Below are 5,534 nucleotides of genomic sequence, written 5' to 3'. Positions count from 1 at the left end.
ATCAATAATCAGTAATCAATCTTCCCTACCCCAACAGTCATTCTGAATGCAGGTTGCGTGTGATTAAAAGTTAATTTTGTTAGATATCCTAACTCTGGCTGGATTCCAATAGGAATTAAACATCACTTTGCAAGCCAACATGATGTGACTTGTAGGCTTCATGTGGCCTGTATACCAGGAGTTTCAGACCATTGTGTTAGGGTATAACTAGGCCCTCAGGGGCTTTATGATATATGTAATGGGTTGTCATAATGAGTTCAATTTTGAAGATAACATATCCACTTAGACATTCACTTGGTGAAGGCTACAGTACTGAAAACCATTCAATACAACAATCGTGTCTCTTTCGCTAACAAATACAAGTCATGAGAGTTAATTACAATTCACTCTAAATGCAAGGCACTCAGCGTATTCAAAAAGGTATAAAAAAAAATTGTTCTGTGAACGGCATATTTTTGGGAATTAATTGAATTCCATCTGATCATAGGGACAGACATGAATGCCATTTTGGACATGCGGACAAAAAAAAATAAAAACAACTACAATCCACATGTTTGTAGTCGTATACTCTCTGATTTCAACCTCATCAATGCCTGGCGAGCACATAATCCTAATGCAACAGAGTACACTTTCTATTCACAGGCATAAATCCACCTCACTAATCAATGTCATGCTATTATCTACATATATTTTCTTTAATCTAGAAAATAGAAATTCGACATATGAGCTTGTCTGATCACAACACCTACTACTGCCTATAACAGATTTCAGAATCTTCTAATTGTAACTAGGCCTTCAAAGAAAGGCCTAAGGCCTTATGACATACTGTATATATGAGAATCATCAAAGGGAGAAGGAAGTAAAAGTAAGCAAATAGACAGTTACATCTAGGCCTATCTTCAGAATAAACACGTGTAAGATGCAGAGCATGCAGAGGGTTCCATATCTATGGAAGGCCCAGCCTATGAACACATCCTGTTCAGCTCACAGTACTTTCTGGTAGGGAGAGGAGGGACCCTTCTGGGCGTCCAACTGCGATCTTGGCATACAGAGTCTGCGGCTACATGTGACAGATAATCAAGAAGAAACTGTTTCAGCATCAAGAAAGGTAGTGATTATTCTCAAAGTAGACTACATGGTCTTCCATTTTACCATTATGACCATTTATATCTTACCTTGTTCAATCTTGGGATAACCAGATCATTGACAGTTTCATAGATGGATATTGGGTTTACATGACTGTTTGATCTTGTCTGGAATCAAAATACAGCCCATTACAATACAGTACATACAGCTTCCACACATTCAGATACATAATAATGGCAATTCATACTTACATCTCTACTTCTTGTTTTGATCATAACATCAGCATATATTGTGTTGTCAGTTAGATCTGCTGTGTTTTATAAGAACAAAATATCAACCAATCAGAAACATTTCATACAGGCACCACCTGAAATGTCCCTTTTAGTATAGTTGAGGCCTCTAAGCTGTACATACCTGTGTTAATTCGGCCCCTGCAGTAGCACACTGCCACTGCTACAGTGAGGATCAGCACCACAGCGCCTCCTACTGATACTCCGATGTAGATGGTAAACCACACCAGTCCTGTCACATATTGTACAACACACATGATTAGACTATACAATATGATAAAGACTAAATGGCTCTATATCATATACATCCAATGTAATCACATGCATTACATATTATATTTGACAACATAAGTGTATAAGCACACTGAAAGTGTATGGAAGGGATTATTATGTTATCCAGGTACCTGGGGCGGTTGTGTCATTACTACACTTTACTGTCGTAGAGGCAGTTTTCCAACTGACTAGGTTGGAGGCGTTGCACTTTACACTGATGTCTCTCTCTGCTGGTGAGAGAGAGAAGTAAATCTGCTGGGCGTCCCCGTAGATCTCATTGTCTCTCTCCCAGGTGTAGGTAATGTTGGAGTAGCAGGACACGTTGCACACCAGCCGTACCGTACAGGAGTGGTTGGCCAATCGCTTGATGTCTGTCTGGATCGCCACCTTGGATATAGGCTCTGACCAACCAGGAGAGAGATAGAGACTCATAATGAGTCTTCTAAATGAATCCTACCATAGCCATACCACCAGGAGAAAGACAACAGAGGATAAAACTTGAAAATGTGATTGAAATGTAACAAAGCATGGTGAGTGAGGTCAGTATAAAACCACATATTGAGATTTATATTGTAAAGATCATCAGATGTGGTCATGTATATAAATAAGAATGATATCAAAATAGGATGCAAAATTATGATAACGCCTACCGTGGACCTTCAGAGTGATGGTCTTACTGTCAATCTGACCTTTGTCCCCTTCGCCTGTCAGTAGAAAATCCCCTGAGTCTTGCAGTGTCAGTTCTCTGACTGTTAAACTGAAGTTTTTGGTGTTCATCTTTAGTCTCCCCTCAAACTGGGATCCAGGTGAATATACAACTTCTGAGTTGAATTCTATAATATCCTTTCCCATATACTTCCACTCCAATGATTTGAAATGTCCTCTCTCTAAGCCTGCCAGCAGCTCCACGGAGTCCCCCACTCTCTTGTTGATGATCAGATGAACACCTAAACCTGAAACACACAAATACACACGTTATTCTGACATCAGTCAATGGTTGCACACTATATTACAATGATCTTATTACTGTGTAATTATTCATGCAGTACGATGTGTCAAGTGTTGTAATTACTCATTGTTACACTGTAATACTTGTTACAGTGTGCCTACCTGAATAAATACACAATAATACACTAAAATGCAAAGTCCTACCTAATCAACAATAGAAAATAATGGATTGGATTTATTTAGCGCATTTCTACGTTTCATTTATACTGTAAATTATACTTTACATATTTGCACTTTATATATTTACATATCTGAGTGTTTGGGTCCTATTTTACTTCATTAAAGTGAACTCGTCCCCCACATTCAGCAGAACAGAATGAGATGACAGGAAAAGAGAAGTGGGGGTGGATCTGATAACCCCTCTTCAGCTCACAAGTACAACTCCCACTGTGTTTAATGTTTAATTATTCACCTGACATGTGTCATATACAGCGTTGGCGACATTATAAATACATGTCAGTCTGAAGTAATGAATTATAAACCCTTACACGAAAAAACATCTGTCATGAATTAAGACAAAATAAAGTTACAACTCAATGAGGTGTGGTATTTAGGGCATAACTGCAGTTACCCTAGTCCTGCAGTGTATCTTATTATGTAATAAAAACAATTATTTGATACAGTCCTGTATTGCCTTAAATTTAATAAATGACAGCCATTAGGCACAGGGTCTTCACATCTGTTGCATTCTAGAAGCAATTGTTAGGTTCTTAGACACTAGAGAAGCTTAAACAAGTTGAATTCTTCCCAAAGGGTCAACACAGCTGTAGTCAGACAAAGACATGTTGCCACCATCACAAGTATATATACTCCATCACAAGTATATATACTCCATCACAAGTATATGTACTCCATCACAAGTACATATACTCCACAAGTATATATACTCCATCACAAGTATGTATACACCATCACAAGTATATATACTCCACAAGTATATATACTCCATCACAAATATATGTACTCCATCACAAGTATATATACTCCTCCTTCTCTCCAATCCTTACATCTTATGGTTTGACAGGAAGAGGGTAATAGGATAATAAACCCTTATTTCTCCCTTCAGGGGATCTGATCTGACCTCCTGACCTCAACCCCTTCTTCGCCTTATCCACAGATGTCTAACCGCTTCCCCTATAGCAATCCTGTGACCTCCTCCTGTCCACCCAGCACATTCCAAAGCCATCTGTCCTTCTACAGAGACCCATTACCTTCTGGCATAAAACCCAGTCTCTTTCACTCCTTTATACACAATGTGTCTGATCTATCATGTCTTTAATATCTCAATTCTCAAAGTTTACCCCGTAACCAACACAATGCAACAGATGCTGACCCAACCACACCATTGGTACTCATTCAAAACTGCAGAATCACTTCATCATGATATGTTCTTCAGTTGGTAGAGCATGGTGTTTGCAACGCCAGGGTTGTGGGTTCGATTCCCACGGGGGAACAGTACGGGAAAACATTTTTTTATGAAATGTATGCATTCACTACTGTAAGTCGCTTTGGATAAGAGCGTCTGCTAAATGACTAAAAATGTAAATGTAAAATGTTCCTGAATATAGGTGTTATCACACAGTAATAAAGCAAAATATTCTAAATACCCAACCAATCACTGATGGCAAGGCATTCTACAGTCAACACACACCGTTGCAAAGACCAACAAGGAAGTTAGAGAAAGCTAATGGTTTCACGAACTTCATAATTCAAGAAAGCACATGCAATAGATATACAAAGCATAAACAGGATAAATATTATTTTTTTTTACAAAACTTACCATAGTGGAGGTTGGAGAATAGGAGAAGTAGTATTCCCTGTTTGGAGAAGCAGGAGAAGGGACCACCAGACATCTCTGTAAGGCTTTGACTGTTTCCTCTGGCTGATGTCCTTATCTAGCACTGTCACTGGTAGCTAGCTAGCAGTTGACTAGCCGATACACACCGAGAAGGAATAGTAGAGTAGAGAAAGAGCAGAGACTTCCTTTTGATGAGGGCTGCTGTTCTATAAAATAATTCCTGTATGTTAGTTGAAAAGGAAGTCACATTCTATAGTTGCTCTCTGAAATAACCCTTCACTCAGACTGAGCGTTAGACAATGAGGCGTGGGTGTGTTTGGGGTCTGTCACTGTGTTGATCAGTCTGATGGTGGAAGTTTCAGAGTGTGTGTTTCCTAGCTGCTGCTGGTTGTGTGGTTCATGGTCATGGTGTTTCACAGATTCCGGGTAACTTGTTACTTTATGAGCAAACCACTCAAAGTTGCAGAGAAAGATAGAGGGCTCGGGGGAAGAGAGAGAGAGTGAGACAGAGACAGAGAGAGAAAGAGAGAAAGTGATAGAGAAATAGATACAGAGAAAGAGAGAGAGAACAAAAGAGAACAAAAGAGAGAGAGAGTGGGGGGGTTAGAGAGAGTGAGTGAGTGAGAGAGAGCAAAAATATCAAAGCAGTTTGTGTGCATTTTCATCTAGGCTTCATATGCCTGCAGAAGTGTTTGCATGACTTCTTCTGCCTGCTCCTAGGTCAGTGTGACTGAGGGACATGAAACACCTGACAACTTTTTCTGGAAGGTAATGGGTCCCAGGTTACTGATAGAGGCCCCCTTTCTATGTTTCAGGCAACATCTTGTGGTGATGTCACTTCCTGTGACTTGTGGTCTCCATGGCGACCTGTTTTATAATATCAGGACCAGTGATAATGACCTGGCTGCCGGCTGTCTGTCTGACCACATAGACATAAACACATAGACACAGGAACCCTCTAACTGGAACAGTGACCTTCCAGACCATGCAGGGACACTGAAAATAGCGGTAAGAGTCATACACAACTAATGTCACTAATCGTTATGTCCTGTCTGTAGGATGAGGAGGCAATATGGGAG

General features: G+C 39.8%; 1 pseudogene; it reads right to left on the bottom strand.

The window, feature by feature from the left end:
• Positions 1-802: 802 nt before the first annotated feature.
• On the bottom strand, positions 803-5,007 carry LOC145880018 (SLAM family member 8-like; annotated as a pseudogene).
• Positions 5,008-5,534: the final 527 nt, after the last annotated feature.

Source organism: Salmo salar, chromosome 07, assembly GCF_965601325.2.
Source record: "Salmo salar chromosome 07, fSalSal1, whole genome shotgun sequence".
NCBI classification, from domain to species: domain Eukaryota; kingdom Metazoa; phylum Chordata; class Actinopteri; order Salmoniformes; family Salmonidae; genus Salmo; species Salmo salar.
Note: the sequence above shows the minus strand (reverse complement) of the source record. Positions and strands in the feature narration are given on the sequence as shown.